Source organism: Miniopterus schreibersii (genome assembly GCF_964146895.1).
Source record: "Miniopterus schreibersii genome assembly, chromosome: 15".
NCBI lineage: Eukaryota > Metazoa > Chordata > Mammalia > Chiroptera > Miniopteridae > Miniopterus > Miniopterus schreibersii.
Window position 1 is genome coordinate 42,150,078 of NC_138115.1, and position 20,537 is coordinate 42,170,614.

Sequence of the window (20,537 nt, forward strand, 5' to 3'; positions counted from 1 at the left end):
AAGGACCAGAGGGGTCACATGGCAGCCCTCTTTAGATGCATGGACACTTAACAACACTCACCCCAGTCACAGCTCTGAAAAAGGCATTCTGAGACACTACTTTATTCACTTATTTACTACTTTTTAAAACCAATAAAATTTATTTCAGTAAACTTCAAACAACTTTCACAATTTTCTCAGTACTATAATAAAAAGCCTACTTCTTAGCAGAGAAAAATGGCCTTTAAAGTTTTAAATGTGTGTAGTTGATCATTCGAAATACCTATTATAGCTTATGTTATGGTAGACTGGCTAATCAAATCAAAATACACATCTTCTACTACCTAGAGAGTACAATAGAATGGAAATAATTCATTCGTAAGATTCTCATTTATAAAACAACTTCACTATTAAAATACTACCCTAAAAATCTTAACTCTATCAAGCTTCAATTTGAACAAATGTACAATCACTTAAACAACAGCTGTTACACTAAAAAAAGAATTCAAAATGTCTTTAGAAGAGTTACAGAAACATTATTAACACTAGTGCCCTGGTTCAGACATTCAGCAGGAGGCTCTCTGAAGGCTGACTCAGCCCTAGAAACACAAGCCTGGGCAGTAGCTTGGGTAAGAGTCACAGAGAAAGTTCCTTGGTGGGCAGATGTTCCTCAGCCCTAATGAGGGCTGAAGGGCCAGGAAAATCTCCTGTGAGAAGTAATCTCAGGAACTCATACAGGTTTCTTGGAGAAGACAGATGAGGTTCTCCTCTTGTAACACACCTTATGGATCCATTCCCAGCATGAAACCTTCAGCTGGATGAGGTGGGTGAGGGAAAAAGCCTGCACCAACTTCACTTTCAGGTAGGAGAGATGGATCAGGAGCACCTAAGTGACCAAAAGTATCTTCAGACCCCATTTTTTAAGATGTGGACCAATTGCTCCCTCAAAAGAAGGCCCATTGAAACTTATGAATCTTGCTGGTGTAGAAAGATAACCAGTGTCTGAAGCAGAAATGAAAACTCTGTCTTGTACATGTGAAGGAAGAGCTGGACCAGAATATAGGTGGCCTGGTGGACACTATATCATCCTGGTGACATCTGGCGATGCAGGGCAGCACTGAACCCTGAATCTCTAAACCATCCCAGCTGGACATATCTCCTATCTTGGTGAGCCACTAATCCAGAGGGTTCCCTGGTTCTCCTGGGCCTTGGCCATATGCTGCACTTGGACCCTCAAGGCCTTGAGGGTCCTTTTCTAAAATCAAATTTTACATCTTCTGCAGTTAATTTTGGTCTTCTAAATGAATTTACTGTCATCAAGAGCAGTAAGTTGGCTTCTCAAAGGACAAGTAAGTCCTTTCATTTCTTCTCCTGGAGCTTTGGCTTGTTTTTTGGCTTGGTTTGGTTTTGTGTTTCGTTTTGTTTTATTTGGATATCCAGGTCTTCATGACCTGGCTCGTGTTTTTATCTGCTTTGAAACTTTCCTCAATCTAAATGGTTCTTCTTCTATAGGAAAATTTCCTGGGAGATTTCTTATTCTTGCCTTGACAGAGCTCGGTCTTTACATATGTGCTGAAGTTTTTGAACCTCACTCAATCTTTGCATTTTCTGATTCCAGCAATGCATTTTTTGTTTGCTTGCTAGTTTGTTTGTTTGTTTGTTTGTTTGTTTGTTTGGAGAATTGTGCTATATAATCGGTTAGTGATTATTATTTTTCTTCTCCAGCTTTTTAAATATATATTTGGTTATATTCTTCTTCAAGGGTTTATAAGGAAGCATTTAGGTTGATGACATTAATCAGTTTCCTCAAAACTCATACTGACTGGTCATCTAAGTGGTATCCAATTTTTATTAAAACTTGTCCCTTCATATATGTCATTCTTGAACAACAAAATGGAATGTACACATAAAACATTTCTGCATCATTCTAAAGTGTGATGATTATCTAAGGGGAAAGCTTGTGTGCAACTTGTTGAGTTGTAAGCAGAACTAGCCACTTTTTCCATTGAACACTATATTTACTTGAAAGGAAAATTGACACACTGTTCAGACTTTTCCAATTATAAACTTCTTTTCTAAATTCCAATTATAGGAATTTATAATAAATAATTATAGTATTAATTATTATGAAAAGTACAATAATGAATAAATGCTATTTTTATGTTTTCTCCATTTTAATTCCTGATACAGTAAATATCAATAGATATAACCTACATAAACAATAGCCATTTGGGGTCCTCAATAATTTTTAAGGATATAAACTTTGAGAACAACTGCTTTAGAGCCTTCAATGTTTCTTTTTTTCCTCTTCATTTTTCACTCTTTCTGTCCTTCAGTGTCTTACGAAAGTAGTTTTCCACTTTCCTGAAGATGAGCATGTTCATCTACACATTGCTTCAATTCTGTCACTGGCTGTTCCTCACTATTCTAGTATAACTTGGGACTGAATGGCTTCTGACTCATCTGCTAGCAATTGAGCACCCTGTGATGTTCACCCTGGACATTTAGATTTCTCTTTCCTCCATTCTTTTACTGATGAGTCTATCTTAACCTCCAGAAGGAACCTTCAAAGTTCTTTTTATTATTTGCCTCCAGGTTCCACATTTCTGATACTTTGGTCTCAAGGTTGGACCCCTTCAAAAAGGACTCCAGTGTTTCATAATCTCTCTTAATATTCCTGAGCTCAGAAATTTTATTTTTTATAAATCTGGGGAAGAATAAGTTAATGCCAAGCTCTTTCTCCCTACATTTAAAAGCTGACTTCATCTACAGGAAAGCCTATGTCACCATCTCCCAGGTAGCAGGTAGCATCACCAAGAGCTGAACCAGGATTCACACCTTCAAGTGGGGCCCTCGGGCCACACAGCATTTCCAGGACGGCCTGAGGCAAAGCTCTGTAGCCATCACCAAGCCCTCTATGGCACCAGTGATTACCACAACAGCTTACTGGCCCCAAAAGACTACAGGGACTCCATAGGATGTTCCACTCAGAACATAAGCCAGCATGCACAGTGAGGTCTGTCCAACAGACCTTCAGCAGGGCCAGTACCACCAAGTTTTCTCAGGTGGGCTTCATTGGGGCCTTGGCCTGGGCCATGCAGTCACAATGGACCCAAGTTCAAAATATGGCAACTTTGAAAGATATTAACAGGTGACAGTAGTCAATCAAGAACATCCAGAAAATTAGCAAGTCTATGAAAACAGTAGCAGCAGCAAAATATGCCTGAGCTGAGAAGAAGCTGCAACCAGCTCAAGTGTATGGAACAGGATCTGGCTTTGTATGAAAAGGTGCCTAAAACTAGAAGAAACACCTCCTTTTCAGTGTGTCCTGAGGGCTTTGTAGTGTTATCCATTCCTCACTTGTTAAACAGATGAAAAGTGGGGTGGCTCTGCTCAAAGAAGCTGGGAAAGAAGTTAAGATTGTTGGAACTGGTGGTAAAATTTGGCATATACTTCACAGGACTCATTCTGACCAGTTTCTGGTGACATTCAAAGAAGTGAGAAGAAACCTCCTCCTTTTGGACATGTGTCAGTCATTGCCCTGGAATTATTAAATTCTGAATATGAACTTGATAAAGGATCTGTTGTCTTTAATTGATTCAGGTCTCTCATCTCCTACAAGACAGAAGAAAAGCCCATCTTTTCTCTTAATACCATTCCAAGCGCCGAGAGCATGAGTATCTGTGATGACATTGATTCTGACGTGCTGCAGAATCACCAGGAATACATCTGGCCAGCATAATCTACTATTCTCTGAAGGAATCCACCACGGGTAAGCAAAGTGCCAGGATGATGGCCATGGACAATGGGAGCAAGAATGCTTCTGAGATGATCGACAAACTGACTTTGATTTTCAACCACACCTGCCAAGCTGTCATCACAAAGAAGTTGATTGAAATCATCTCCAGTACTGCAGCTCTGGATTAATGAAAATCACGTCTCCTCCTCAGACAAGAGGTAAAGAAGGAAAATTCAGCCAGCTGATTTTGGTTTTAGCTTCCTGCTGTCCTGGTCAGAAGAAATTATTGGTCCTTTGTTTAAATTACTGACGACAGCAAGATATTTGTAAATTATCTTACAATAAACAACTTACAATAAGAAAAAAAATAAGCCAGTGCCTAGCAACAAGAACAGATCAGTAGTGGGAGGGAAACAGGGAAGATAAGGGAACAAAATGACACAACTGAGTTTTTCTACATCATGGCACACAGATAAATCGTGGCCACTGGGGGAAATGGTAGCCTCTTCATGGCTGAGGGGACAGACTCCTCCTGGCAGCTGGGAGGGCTGAGTGTCCACATCTTTCCACACGTTACCCCTCCTGGGATTGCTGAGCAACAGGAAGCCCTGCTGTAAAGGGCTCTTCTGCTCATGTCATCCGCCAACACTCCTCTACTTTCCTCACAGCCCTAGAGGCTAGAGGCGTGATCCTGCCTGCAGGAGAGCCAGAGGTTTTGGTCAATATGAGAATGTTCGGATGTGTACGTGTGAGTTGGGAATAAAAAATGCCTTACAAGAATTTTCTTTGGCTATCAACAGTAAAATAATGTTAAACTACCTCATGAGTAATTTAGAAAACTTATAGTCTAATTGTATTTAACCTTCTCCTAGACTTTGTGCTCTTGTCATATAAGTTACTTCTACACATTACCCCACAGTACATTCTATTACTGTTATAAATGGAGATTAACCTTTTAAAGAACATATGTGTGAATAGATAAATACATTATTTTGGTGAGAAATCTGCCATTATTCTGTAAGTAATGTAACTTTTTCTTCAGGCTAATTTTACAAGTTCCCTTTATCTTTGGTTTTTGAAAGTTGGCTATGTTTGCCTGTGGTTTATTTTGAATTCATTGAGCTTGGGGTTCATTGAGATTTTTGAAGCTATGGGTTTTATATTTCACCAATTTGGGGAAATTCAAGGTCATCATCTCTTCAAGTATTTCTTCAGCTCCGTTACCACTCTCCTCTCCTTCTAAGACTCCTGCTATACTTATGTTAGATCATTTGATATTCTTCCAAAGGGCTCCAAAGCTCTTTTGGGTTTTCCATTCTTACTTGCCTTTGTTTTCAGCTTGTATAATCTCTATTAACCTGTCTCCATGTTCACTGATCCTTTCCTGCCATTAGGTCTATCAATTCAACTATTAAAATCAATTTTGATATTTTTCAGTTCTAGCATATCCATTTGATTCCTTTTAACATTTTCCTTTTTTGCTGAAATTGTTTATACATATTATAAACAAGTGTGCATACACTTGTTTATACATATTACCCACCTTTTCCACTAGATTCTTTAACATATTTACAATAGCTACTTATAAGTTCCTGCCTGCTAATTCCAACCTCTGTGCCATAGGTAGGTCAGTTCCTTTGACTGTTTTTTCTCTGGTTTATAGGTCACGGTTTCCTACTTTGTTCTCATGGCTTGCTCTGTGTGTGTGTGTGTGTGTGTGTGTGCACGCTCGTGCGCACAAAGGAATAATAGAGACTGAAGTCAATAATATTTACCCTTGCAAAGACTATGCCCATTCCTCTGTCAGGTTGCTAGTGTATGGGTGGGTGGTGGGAGAGGGGGACAGCGGTCAGTTTCATCTATGGTTGAGCTGAGTTTGAGTCTCCTTGGCAGGTCATTTAGTGCGATTTAGCTCAAATGCTTTGAGGGAAGGATCTGGGTTTTTCCTTCAGCATGTCGTAGAATCTGAATATCATTAAGACTCCGGAAACCTCTCTGTGCTTTTCACCTCTCTGTTCAGCTGCCAACTTTTGGGGTTCCTGGAGAGCTCTGTTTGCTCTAACACCAATTTCCTTATGTTGTCTTTAAAAATTGGAAATTATTTAAATGCCCAACAAGAATGGTCGTGCAAGTTATGGGAAAACCAATGTTGTATGCACTGATTTATAAAATCGTTCTGAGGAAGAGACAAATGCTTAACATATAATGTTACATTTAAAAAAAAAACAGAACATTAAGGTATAGCTAATAAAAATTATGTTTAAAAAAAGTAATTACATGTGCACAAGTACTAAGAAGAAACCCTTAAAAATGAAATGTTTGAGCCATTGATGCAGCAAGGTCGTGAGGAACTTTGTCTTAATTTTTTGTTGTGATTTCCATTAATAATATCAATCATATTGACTATGTTGTAAACTATAAACTTTAGATCAGAAATAACAATTTTTTAGTCTATGAAAGATAACCCAGAGCAGAAAGGGGCCAGCCAGCCTCTTCTCTTCTAAGGCCCAAACAAAAAGAAACAAGTTTGAAATACAGCAAGAGGACTCATGAGGAGAAAGGAAGAAAGAGCCTTTGGACTGTCAAGGCTGTAAAACGAAGACTAAAATGAGAGAGTTAGAAAAGGAAACTAAACTTAGAGAAACACATGTGGCATAGTCCAGCCCTGCCCATAATTTCTTCATTAATTGACAGTCCCGTGGCCCAACGTCTCAGAGTAAACCATCATTTCCATCACTATTATTATGGACTGGAATTCATTACCAAGAGAAGCTGTGAAATTTTTCCCCCAGAGGCTATTTAAAATCAGATCTAGACAACCACCTGTCTAAAATAATTCAGGTTCCATCCTGCCTAGAGGCAGGGAGTCGAGTTAAATGACCCTAAAGTTTCTTCTAAACCCTGTGACTGGATTCCCATGCTGATGATATTGAGAAAGCCTCACTGTCCAGCTTCTTCCTAATCCTTCTCTGTGTACTCTCTGTGTAAATATTTTTTCAGATTGGAAAGGGAAGCTTTCTCCAGCAAGCAGTCCCTTTGCTTCTCTCCCTGACACAAGGTTGAAACTTTAGTATTGCAAATATCACTGGGGAATATTTCTTATTGGCAGCGGGGTTTTTTTCTTTCACTGCCAGGTGTCACTGTGCCTGGAGAATTCACTTAGCTAGGAAGGGGCAATGGGCTGCAGAGGGAAGGAACAGCATGCCAGAGGCACTGGCCGGGGGGGGGGGGGGGGGGGGGGGGGGGCGGGGAGCAGAATTTATGGAAAGTCAGTACACATAAAAAATAACCAAATGGACACAAAGCATGTATTTGAATTAAAAATAAAAAGTCTAGCCCGGCCGATGTGGCTCAGTGGATTGAGCATTGTCCCATGCACCAAGAGGTCACCAGTTTGGTTCTTGGTCCAGGCACACACCCAGGTTTTGGGCTGGAGCCCTGGCAGCGGGCATGTGGGACGCAGCTGATCCATGTTTCTTCCTTTCTCTCTAAAATCAATAAAAAATAAAAAGTCTAGTAAGCTGTAGCTGTGTGTGCATGTGTTTAAATTGCTTTAGGAGACAAAATTCTACACCACCCAACCAAAGCTATTATCTGAGCACAGCAACTAAATATGTTAATGATGCCACATAAAATGCTTCATGAGAAATCGTCCCCAGATGCCAGAAAGGAGGGGAAAGTGTCAAGAAAGTATGGTGGGGGAGATTTATATACACCCACTCAGAATGGAAAGCTAGTGACCTCAAAAATAGCCAAACGGACTTGTATTCTGCCCCTGAATTTCTTATCTCTCTAATTTGTCAGTGATCATTTCTGGGGCTTCTCTGGGAGGACCGCCTCTTGCCCTCCTTTGGAATGTGAGTTTCAGCCAGAGAAGAGACAGACGAGGGCAGGAGTTTTTGAAAGCCCCGTTTCAGATCAGCATTAACAATTCATGGAACTCATTTCTAGTTCCACCTAAGGCATTGGGAAGGACACCTGAAGTGCAGCAAGGGCTTGTTCAAAGTGTCTCCTAATCTGCTTTGAAATGCACAGTGGATAGGGGCCAACTCCAGGTCAACACCCTGTCCTCATTTACTGAGCTGCGCTGCTATTCACCTGCTAGAGGAAGTGAAACGCCAAGATGACTGCAAACCCAAGGCAGACTTGGGCCAGCCCCTGGAGGGTGTTTTGAAATGCAAACTTCCAGAGGTGAGGATTTGGAAACTTGTTTTCTACTCAGGGCCACTGGCTCACAAAGCAGGGAGGAAATAATCACCAAAAGTAATTTAAGTCCAGATGGATCAAAGGTTAAACTCACACAATTTAAATGTTCAGAATAGGGAATTTTAAACATTATTCATTAGATATACCCTACTGGGGAGAAAGTATTTCAGTTTCAGATGAGTGGCAGGTAAAGAGGCCCTTAGTCCACCAGACTCCATGCAGGTAAACCGTGCATTCTACAGGCTGCCCATTCTCCTGCAATACTCTTCTTCTGGCTTCTGCAATGTCAGACTCTCCTGGTTTCCTCCTACCCCAGCATCCCACTCCTCAGTTATTTGCCAGGTCTTCCTCTCATCTCAAACTCGAATGTTGTCTCCAAAGACTTGGTCCCAGGCCTGCTTTTCTTTTCTCCAGTGTGCTCTCTACCTCAACAACCTCACCCATGCCCTAGTTCCTCACTGTCTCTACTCAGATGACCAGACATTTGATCTCCATCCAGACCTTTCTTCAGAGCCCCAGGCCCATCAGCCCAGCTGCCCATGGACAGAGCCCCTCAGATGTCTCACAGGCACCTCCAACTCAGCGTGTCCCTAGCTGACCTCCACCCCTTCCTCCAATTATTTTTCCTCCAATGTCCTTCCCCAGCGAATGCAGTCCTATTTGCTCAATTTCAAAAGTCAGAACACGAGGAGTCAGTCTTGAAACCTCCCCCTGCCTCACCCCGCATCTAATCCATCTCCAAATCCTAAGTATCTCTCCTTTTCTTTCCTCCCAGCACCCAAGCTGTCAGCATCTCTATGTCTTTTTGACAAGTTTCTCTGCATCCATTTTGCCCCTTCCAATTCATTCTGTACACATCAGTCAGGGTGATCTTTCCACAGAGCAAAGCAACACCTTCTCATGCTATTAGAATAAAGATCGACAACCTTATCGTGGCATTGTGTCTTTGCACAGTTCTACAGCCCCACCTCTAGATACCTTCCTTCCTACTCCCACACCCCCTCCCAGTTCCTCTGAAAACCACACAGGGCTTTCATTTTCTCAAGCTCACTCTGCTCCTCTCCACATCAGTACCTTCAGAAGTGTGGGTTTTCTATGCCTGTACCTGCTTCCTCCCCGTGAATCTGCTCAGCCAATTTCTTTTCATCCTCCCAGTCTGAGCAGAATTACCACTTCCTCAGAGAAGCCTTCCTGCAACCCCCAACACCAAGTCCAAGGCCCCAACTTGTCCAGTTTCAAAGTCCCCTTGACTTCTTATTTTTGTAGGATTTATCACACTTTCTGATTAAATTACTACTCTACTATTTAGTTGTTTTCTATCTTTTGCATTGATGTTTCTCCAGTGCCTATAATACTATATCCTTCAATCAGAATGTGCTTGATGAAGGTGTCCTGAATGAATGAATGAATGAATGAATGAATGAGTAATAGAAATAGAGATAAAATCACACAAAAATGGAGAAAGATTATCTATAGCTAAGTTACTTACAATTTGTGTCTTTTGTTTCTATGAATTTAGTCAGATACTCTCACATTGGAATTAGTGATCAACTTAAATTTCAATGGCTTTTTCACATGAGTGATGTCAAGCCAGGTAATGCCTCTGTGCTCCAGTAATTTGTGTTTCATCTCTATGTAAAGATTTTATCTTTGAGAAAAATTACAATTTTTGAAACCAAATTCTGTCATCTAAGGTATTAAGTGTCCTCACCAGGTGTTATTTGAAAATACTATTCTAGAGTCATGACTTTTGTGCCTTTTTTTCAAGTTGTTAATAAATGATCTTCTCGTATTAACACCACAAAACCCTACAAATATCCCTAAAGGCCTCTTTCTCTGTGTGACAGGCACAATGGTCAACTTATCCAGTAGCTATTTCTCCCAAATTTCTTATTCTTGCTTTCTCTTTATTGAGGCTATGAAAAGCCAGAAACCCAATTTGCCAGCTTCCCTCATGGCTAGTGGTAGCTTGTGAGGGCCAAAAGGGCACATCCACAAAGAGGAAAGAATGTGGGGAAATATTTTGCTCCCATCTTAAAAAAAAAAAGCAAGGTAAACCTAAGATGTGTTCTCTTTTTTTTTTTTTTTTTAAATATATCTTTGTTGATTTCAGAGAGAGGAAAGGAGACAGAGAGGTAGAGATAGAAACATCAGTGATGAGAGAGTCATTGATCAGCTGCAGCCCACAACCCGGGCATGTGCGCTGACCAGGAATCGAACCCTGATCACCTGGATCCTAGGTCGACGCTCAACTGCTGAGCCACGCCTGGCTGAGCAGATGTGTTCTCTTAACACTGATTACAACATTGCTTCTACCTTTGAATGTGATTGTGATGGCTGGAGCCCTAGTAGCCATATTGTGACCAAGAGATGAGGCACACAAAGGCAGAGTCAATATGATGAAAATGGAGGAACTTCTGAACCAACCTATTATGCCTATCTACAGAATTCTTGTTATGAGAAATAACTGTGTCTTGATTGCTTAAAGCACTATAAGTTGGGTTTTGCATGATTTACAGTCGTTTAACTTAAATGATACATTTAGTTAGAATGGGATCATTGATTACATTCAAAATATAGTTGATCAACCAGGCACAATGCTGTCCAACCCTCAATCTTCTCTTTTATCCACAAAGCTATTATGAAAGACTTTATTTCAAATTCCTTCCTCAAGTCAAGGTATAATGAGACTATATTTCCCTTTGATAGTTCTGTAGGTTTACCTGATAAGCATTGCTCTTGGCCTGAAAGAGTATAGATAATAGACGCCATGTGCTCAGACCCTGTTTCTGTGAATTTTTATCTGGATTAACATTAAGCCTCTTAAGACCTTGTTTTCTATCAGCTTCTTCTTACTCTTTTCGTCGTTATTTTTTAAAGTATGTAGGGACTTTTTCCTTCTGAGCGCATACAAATGAAAACATAATGAAGAGTAAGTTCTTCCTACTGCTCTTCCCAACTCTTTCATGGTTCTGCACCCTGAAAAATCTTCAGAGGCTCTCTCCAGGAAACAGAATAATCAGCACATTCTCTGGCATTAGTTAGAATATCAGTTGGGCTTCTGGATCATAGGCTCAGAATAACAGTGGCCTCAATGAGAAAGGTGATTACTTCTGGCCTAACAGTCCAGCCACTAGCAAGCAGGTCAGGGTGGCATGGCAGCTCCTTAATGTCAGGTACCCAAGCTCCTAGCTCCTTCTACTCAAGCATATCTGGTTGGCTTTTCCTCTTGGCTCAAGATGGTACCCAACACATCCACATTCATGGCAGCAAAATGGAGAAAGGAGAATGGAAGATGGTCTTCCCCTTCAAGGGCATGACCCCAAAGTTACACACATCACTTCTGTCCACATCTGACTACAACTTAGTCACATGGCTCCATCTAGGTGTAAGAACCCTAAAAAATGTGATCACTACTCTGGGAAGCCATGTGCCCAGTTAAATATCAGGGCTTCTATTACTATAAGCTAAGGGAGGAGAGAATCTGAGGGATAACTTACAGTCTCTACCAGATTTACCCCTAGGGGAAATCTGATTCCTGGGCTGAAGTTGTAGTAACCAACAGTAATATAACAATCTAAATGAAATCAAGCCAAAGGCTGAATAAAGCTGGCTCTTGGGCTAGACAGAGTTCACTCACTTTAATTAGAGAGGTCCAATATTTTTAAGAAGGTTCTTGATGATAATGGTTCTGAAAGTATGACTGGGACCAGGGACATCAGCATCACCTGGGAATTATTAGAAATGCAAATTCATGGGCCTCACTTGACTTACTAAATCAGAAACTCTGGGGATAGAGCCCAGTAACCTGCATTTGATGAGCTCTGCAGAAGACTGTGATGCATGTTTAAGTCTGAGAACCACCACACTGTAAAGTACAGCACTCCATGGATCCATAATGAGCAAGTATAAATTCCCACAATAAGACACCTGGTACCTGAATACTTCTTATGCTCAGATGAGCAATAAACTGTTCGGTTCAAGAAATGTTCTGATCATAAAATGGGTTCCAAATAAAATATATTTCTTAATATTAAGGAGTCTTTAATTCTTCTTTTAAAAGATTCTATTACATTTGTCTTTAACCTTTTCAAAAACAACAGTTGTGCAGCAGTGAATTTGAAATCGAGAGAAGAGTGAATCCTTCTGTTACCATATTGTCATCATAAAGACATGGTCCAGCTCTCTTTCTGATGTGGTCAGCATTATGAACATCACATCTAATGTGGTCATCTCACCTGGAAGGAAGAGGTGCCAATAACTAGTTCACTAGATGAAGGAGGTAGGGGTCTCTTGCACATCTTCCCTTAACAACACTTCTTTTTCTAGCTTATAGATGTGATAAATTACTTATTTACACAGTTTTTCCTTTCTCTTATAGTCTTATTACTTATAAGAGGTCATTGTCATTGTAACCATTTACAGCAGTTTCTCTTAAATTTTCATTTGCATGAATCATACCTGGGAATCTTGATAAAACACAGATTCTGATTTAGTGGGTCTGGGGCAGGTCTGAGGCTCTGCATTTCTAACAAGCTCTCAGGCAAGGCTGATTCTGCTAGTCTGCAGATCCCAATTTGAGTAGCAAAGATTTGTGGAATAACAGGATAAAGAATAGAGGAGCTGTTTCACAAGGACTCCTAAATTTAGCTAATGAAGTCACCACCCGGGGGACAGTTCAAATTAAGCATCCCAGTTAAAAAAGAAAAGACGCCTATTTACTGGGAGCAGTGACTAAAGAGAGGAAAAAAGAAAGGGGCACAGGATGCCCCTTTCCTCCATTATTGCTCCACTCTTGTGTCCAGAGCAGGACATCCTCACAGTCTGACTGTTCTCCCTGGGAATCATTATGGTTGGTGACAGGTATTTCCTCATGTGTGCATTCATTTAATAAATATTTACTAAGCAATGATTATATGCCAAGGGGGTCAACTTGAGTCTCAAGGCATCATCTGAACAAGCAGAAGGTCACCATCATGGTCGCACACTCTGGCTTGGCTTTAACACCTTACAGTGCTCCCTTCTATTCCTTCTATTCCTTCTGTCCATCAGAGCACTGGCTCATCTCCAGAACATTACCCCAGAGGCAGGATCTTACTTCTCATTGGTTTGTTTAATAGCTTTGAGTTACAGGGGCTCATTTATATTTGGCTCACTTACTTTATCCTGCAGGAGACAATTTCTCCAGTTGGGGAGCTATTTTTGCCCAGGTGTATCCCATGGACATCAGCTTCCTCTATTTACTTACAGAGCTAGTGTTCAGCATTTCCTCTCTCAACTCAAAAGTCATTCTATTAGCCAGGTATTAATGACAGAAAAGCTATCTTTGATTTACTTTACACTCTAAGCCCAAACATTCTCAGTGTCTTAGGCAAAAGATTAAATGTGCCTCTTTCTTTATTATTCCTCAAGGCAAATTAAATTCCTAGAAATCCCACATACATAAGCTGACCCTGGCTCTTCTTTCCACATACCCACAAAGAACATTAAGAAAATCTGAAGAACACTTCTATTCAAGAGAAGTCAAGAGACCATGAAGGCCCTGGGTAAACGGAACATATTTTTCCAAGCCACAAATCAAGATACGCCTAAAGCCCTGGCCAGGTGGCTCAGTTGGTTGGAGCACTGTATTGTGTGCCAAAATGGTTGGGAGTTTGATTCCCAGTCAGGGCACATAACCAGGTTGTGGGTTAGATCCCCCATTGGGACATGTACAAGAGGCAACTGATGGATGTTTCTCTCTCACAACAATGTTTCTCTCTCACCCTTCCTCTCTCTCTAAAAAATCAATTAAAACATATCCTTGGGTGAGGATTTTTTAAAAGGAATATGCCTGGAAATTTTTTAAATACTTATGGGGACAAAGGAACAGAAAATTTAAGAATAGGCTGAAAAGTTTCAAACATATATTCATCTTGGCAGTGGTAGCCAAAAGTGTTCTAAAGGTGACATAGAAGGGGGGAAAAAGATAAGGGAACACAGAAAAAAGACAGACAGTATGCACTTCATAACTATATTATTTGAGATAAGCTAGATCAGTTTTGTTTACCTATTTTTCATTATCACCTCCCCAAAAAGTCTTTTTAGACATTTTGTTTTTAATCCCTCATGACATTTTAATACCACAGATATGCTATATATCTTTTTGTTTACAGTATGTACACACAATGTGTTTTCACCCATCCCTGCTAAGAACGCATGGGTTAGAAGCTGCTTGGTAACAAACAATCCAAACTCTTAGTAGGTAGTTATAGCGAACTTGTTTCTCACTTATATTCTCTGTATATCATAGGTCACATGAGAGGAAGAAAGAGGTGCTGCTCCCCAAATATCTTACCCCCAGAGTCCAGGGTGACCTAGCAACCACCAATTCCAATGTTCTGGATCCAGTGGCAGAGCATTTGGGAAGGTCTCACACCAGCAATTTAGCAGCTCAAAAGGGACATGTGTCATTTCTCATCTCAGGTCATTGTCCAGAAATAAGCTATATAGCCCCTACAACCACAAGGGGACCAGGAAATTCAATTCCACTGTTTGCCTAGAAGATGGAGAGTATAAGAAAACAGTAGGGAAAAGGGCAACAAACACTCTCAAAACAACCTTGCCTTTGGACAGTCCTGCTATCAAAAGTATATGTTGCTAAATATATACAGAGAGGCTCCTGGGACCATAGGATGTAAACTTCTCTTGTCCAAGACTCATCTAAGTTCTTGCCAGAATTAACCAACAGAGACACTTCCCCTTTTCCACCGTCCTGCCAATGTCCAGTCCATTCATAACCCCACTACACTGTTGCCACAAACACCACATCCCCTCTTCTCCAACTACCACTTCAGCTCCCCAACTAGAGATACAAAACCAGCAAAAGGAAGTCAGAAGGCTAAAGATGGTTGTCCACTTGAGAAACTTTTTAGATTGCAAAATGGTTCAACTGCCAGGACCTTTGGGGGATGCAGGTGAACTAAATACAAATAGTTTAACACACAAGCCAGGGTCCTCATCAAGAGGAAGCAAAGTATGTGCTCAATAAATCCCTGATTGGTAAATGAATGCATGGTTGGATAAATCAGTAAATAAATAGCCCATTTTCCAATGTCCTCCACATTTTCACCTTTGTTGTTTTCTTTATCTGGATGTGGACCAGTGGTGCTCACCTTCCTCTTGTGTCATGTTCCAGTTCAACAACAAGTTCTGTTTCCTTGTGGTCCCATCGTTGGCTTGACAACTGGGTTCGGAGTACCTGTGTTTATTACTCCACTTCCTCTTTCCTTCCTCTATAATTGCAGGCAAGGCCTTGTCACTTGGCCCCTTCTCTAGATTGTCTTGTACCCTGTTTGACCTGTGACTGTGTAGGTCTTATGTTAACCCTCCCTCCAAATCCTTCAGATGAAAGGACCTTGTGACATAAACACATTGATAGTGAAACAATGACATTGATAAACAGAAAAAAAGTAACTGGATATGGTCATAAAAATGCCAGAAACCTATGCACACAGCGTTGTGCAGATTCAGCTAGGAATTATGAATTTGCTGTTTCTCACTTGAAAATGCACTAATGGAGCGGGCATTTGGTAGGTATGATTCACCTTTCCACATAGAGTTCTGTGATCGGCCATTCCTGATGCAAGTGTCACAGTTGCTCTTGAAAACTATGAACTATAAACAAGAAAAATCAGACAGCTGGTCCATATTTAGGCAGTTCAAGTGTCCAAGTGGATGCTTGCCACTTTTGAACCAAAATATCTACTTGAAAATAAGAAAATGCTATCAAAGCCCCTGTTGGGACAGAGCCAAGGGCCAGAGTGAGGATGTGGCAATGGGAGCTAGTGATTTTGTTCTACAGAGGGATGGAGTGAATGAAAAGTACTCTTGAGGGAAGGAGATGTTCCCTTTGTTCCTAGAAAAAATTTAATCAGAAATTCTAGAACCAAGCTTCAGAAAGGGCAACATGGACTTGCTTTGAACACAAATCAGGTATCATTAATGCACCCGATGTCCATCTGGGTTGTCTATATCCTGTGTTACCCCTCGTTATGTGCCTCAGATAGATAGCTCATAGATTTCTGTTTCCACCTCAGTCAAACTGATATTCTTGACAAACAGCATATGGAGAGGAGAAAGTGCAAAAGACACAGAAGGAAAAAGAACATACTTTGCCCTTTCAATGGAGTGCGCAAGTTCACTGCTCTGCACATATTTATTGAGCATGATGTGAGACAGGCACTGACCTAGGCACTAGGGCTCTGACAGTGGACAACACAGGCCTCATCCCTATTCTCACAGAGGTAACATTCTAATGGAGAAACAGAGGCAGTGAGCAAGGAAATGAACAAATGAATGAGGCAACTTCATGTGATAATAAATGCTGGAAAGAAAATAAGACAGGATAAGGTGATTTTTGTTTTAATGATGTGAGAGGTGGAGATTACTTTAGATAGAGGGAGATTTTTCTAAGGTAGTGTCATTTAAAGTGAGACCTAAATAATGAGAACAGGAACAATAAGTACAGATTCCCTGGGGCCGTAAAAACCTTGGGGCGTTCAAGGAACAGAAAGAGGCCATGTTCCTGGCAAAGGGAGGAGGGTTATGACCGGAGATGAAGTTGGAGCAGTAAGTTGACTCTAAATCATGTGGGGCCTTAAAGACCAAGGTTAAAAGTTTGAAATTTTAAATAGATGTATCACGTGGCTGTCCCAAGTCAGCCTGAGGAGAGCTGGCATGAGGCTGGCTGCCCCAGCCCCGGTGGGTACCAGCGAGGTTGGCATGGTCTCACAACTAGTTAGTGCAAATAAAATCATTCTGTCCTAGGTCAAATTTTCTAAAAGCAGGCCCCAATGCAAGGACTCATGTACAAGTGACTTAATAAGGGAGTACACCGAGAGGAAACAAGGTAGAGGAGAAGAAACTAAGGAGTTTAGGCAGAGTTCCACAGGCAGGAGCTATCAGCTCAACCCTGGAGGCAATTCTGAGAGAAGATTGTGTAACTTCACACCTCACACTTGTCTCAATCTGAGATAAGAAAGCTGAGCTTTCATAGCCTCACACCTGACAGTCTTGATTAAAGGCCACCCCAGGAAAAGTGGGCTCCAATATCCTGAGTGCAATCCTCCAAAAAAGAGCTGCAGTTGGTAACTATTGGAAGCAAAAGCGCACTGAAGCACACACATACACACACACAAACAGACCAGTACCATCACATCCTAGAGGACTGGACAGAGTATCTCTATTATTCATTACATAGCCTAACTGAAATACCTAGTTTCAAAATAAAGTTTCACCAATTACTCCCTATATGATCTCAGTGTTCTCATCTATAGAATGTACACAATCATAGCACTTACTTTATGAAGTCATTCCAAAGATTTAAATCATGATAATGCCTTTAAAATTCTAACACAATGCCTAGCATATAAAAGGCACTCAATAAATTTTTTTCACCTAATCAGGCATTCCAAAATTGCAGCACCAATCTAATGGAATATTTTCCCATTTATTGCTTTCCCCATACTCTTATGAGATCATGAAAGCTCCACCAATTTCCATAAGTATAATAGCTTTAAAATAAGGTCAGTTGGCAAGCTAGAGGATTATCCTCAGAACTTTCAAAGAGAAATGTAACTGCATTCCCACCTAATTACACATCAAGACGCCCTTAAGAATCTCTCTTCCCTCTGGGGAGGACTGGGAAATTTCTTAATAACAACCAAGGAATGTCATTAGCTATCATAAATAGATTTAGCAATCACAGATGTCCAAAAGGCTTCAATCAACTTCTTTATATTCAGCTCCATTATGGGTGATAATAGACTTGTGGCGGCTTCATGGATTCTTGGATTTATTTCACTGCTTCCACAATTGTACTTCAAATGCTATCCTACTTCCTGATAATGAAGGTAGAGGTTCACTTCAGCAGAGCTTTATTTGAACTTGATTACAGTACCCAATGTGAAAGAATCTCTATTTCGCACTCAAGGGGACTTTGGACACTTAATCAAGCTCACATGTCCTTCACCCTCCCACTGCCCAGCACCTGCATGTTGAGCTGTTTCCAAGTTGGCCTATTTCTTTCTATCCATTACAGTGAGCCTACAACAAGCAAAGGATGACCTAAAATATGAGAATTAGTAACCAAACTCAATAATATAGAGAGAGCCAGACACCACTCAACTCAGAATCCGGTGGAAAAGGAGAGTAGTACATTCCACCCCTTAAAATCAACACCATCTATTTAGAGGAAAACTAAGGGCCCTTGCCTGGTAAAGACGGTTTACCAGGTGAAAAGCAGTCGTCTCAGACTTCAAGATGGATTATCCTCCATGGTTTTCTCCCTCTCCTTGCCACACCCCACTGAAATTCCAGTGAAGAAATAAAAAATTGTGTTAACCCAAAAGGCCGAATAAAGTGGAAGAGAGGACAGCAAAGGGACGGAGTCATAGATGGAACTGAAAGCAGAGCAATTATAACCCACATGAGGGGCTATAAGAACTTCCTCTTTCTCCTTCTGCCTGTCCCCAAAGGACAGTAGCCAGGCAACTTACTGTTCCTTCATTGCACTTCAGGCTGGAAGCCAGAGATTCTTTCTAGGGAAGCTGAACAACAGAGATAAAACATTTTGAGACATATCGATATTCGCAATAAAAATACCCCCTCATTACCTCAGCATCTTCAAATGGAGCCCACCAGTGGAAAGGCCCTTCCCCCCAAAGCACAGCTTCCAGGCTCCTTCCTGAAGCTTTATGCTCAATTATACATGGAAAGCCAGTGATGAGAGTAGATTTCTGGCATGAAACACACCAAGACAAATAGAAAAGTAGAACCTAAAGGAAACAGAGACAACAAATAGAGAAGAAAGGTTAGAAAAATCTATAGTATATGTCTTTGGAAAGCTAAAGATATTTCCACTTGTGGAATCAGAATGAGATGCTAGCAAAAAGTATCAATAAAAGCCCAACAAAGAGCTATCATTTTTAATTTAACTGAAATTTAAAATGTGATGGAAAAGCTAGATGACTGACTTAAGGAACTTACCTAGGAAGTAGAATAATAGAACTTGCTCAGAAAGTAGAAGAAATTTCCAAAGACATGGTAACTAGGATAATCAAAACAAAACTACATAATCATTCCAAGAAGCCTAATATCTGATTAATATGAATTCCAGAAAGAAAACAGGAGAAAGGCATGGGTCAAATGATCAAAGTCACAGCACAAGAAGATACCCCAAAACTGAAGGCGTGAGTCTCCAGTTCTCCAAGTGACAAAAACAGTGAGTAAGGAGAGACTCACCCAGTTACATTATCAAGAGAAATTAGAACATCTGGAATAAGTGACGACTCTAAACATTTTCGGAAAGAGAAAATAACATCACGTGGTATTGGAAACAAGAATGGCCACACTAGATGCCTCCACATTTCTGAGGATCATTATTCTTAATCTAAAATTCTGCACTAAGTTAACCAAGTGCAAGGAGAAAATAAACATTTGCAGACATGAAGATGTTGAAATAAACAACTCCCTCCCTCCCCCCCGGCACCCTTTTGATGGGAAGCTACTAAATAATATGCTTCAATAAAAGAAAGAGGAAGCTGTGGGTTCTAGAAAGGTTCAATGAGAGAAAAAGGTGAAGGGAATTCACAAGCAGATGGTGACAGGAAGACTCATGATGATAGCAGCGTGAAGGCCCAGAGGTCAACTGTTTCAGACTCAATAGAAGGACAGAAGGCTGTAAAGAGATCTCCAGAGTGAGAAAAATAAATGGAACAGGTAGATTATTTGGGTTTTTTTAATCATTTAAAGAAAAAAAAAAATAGAAGTCTATAGAAAGCTAATCAAAAGTAAAAACAGAAGCACTATATAGTCCTAGAGGCAGAGGGTAGGGAATGGATTAAATGAGGGAAGGGGGTCAAAAGGTACAGACTTCCAGTTATAAAATGAGTAAGTCATGGGGGTAAAATATATAGCATGGTGACCATAACTAATAATAATGTAATGCATATTTGAAAGTTGCTAAGAGAAGAAATGTTAGAAGTTCTGATTGCAAGAAAAAAAAGTGTAGCTATGTATAGTGATGGATGTTAACTAGACTTATTTTGGTGATCCTTTTGCAATATATACAAATATCAAGTTATTATGTTGTACACTTGAAACTAATACATCAGTTATACCTCAATAAAAAAATTAATGTCTAAAACAGAGGCAACTATTAACTCTAAGAAAAACAAAAACTGTGTAAAAATGCAACCATAATACACTACATTTCTCAGCAGTGCATTACATTTATAAATTGAAACAATGTAAACACCAACTCTTATTTGAACCAAAAATTGCAGTAAATTGGGTAGACGGCATAGAGGGGAAGTGGAAAGAGAACTGTGGAGAGGCAAATAAGGCAGCGAAATTCTCAACAGCCAAGCAGGAAATCAAAAAATAATGTTAACAGATAACAACATAAGAATATCATTTGACATGTTGAAGTATATATATGATATAATTTCTAAAATTGATTGGAAGTGGTTATTTCTGGGGGTTGGAGGTAGGAAATAAAAAGGGTTAAACAGCCAGCCACTTTTTTGTAATAAGTGTTTTAGCACTGCTTGAATTTTTTTTTCGTATATGC

The 20,537-nt window shown here is 40.3% G+C and overlaps 1 pseudogene across 1 annotated transcript; it reads left to right on the forward strand.

Annotated features, from left to right (window-relative positions):
• Positions 1-3,071: 3,071 nt before the first annotated feature.
• On the forward strand, positions 3,072-4,031 carry LOC308567456 (ATP synthase subunit gamma, mitochondrial pseudogene; annotated as a pseudogene). The gene has a single exon. The product of its transcript is annotated as an ATP synthase subunit gamma, mitochondrial pseudogene (transcript).
• Positions 4,032-20,537: the final 16,506 nt, after the last annotated feature.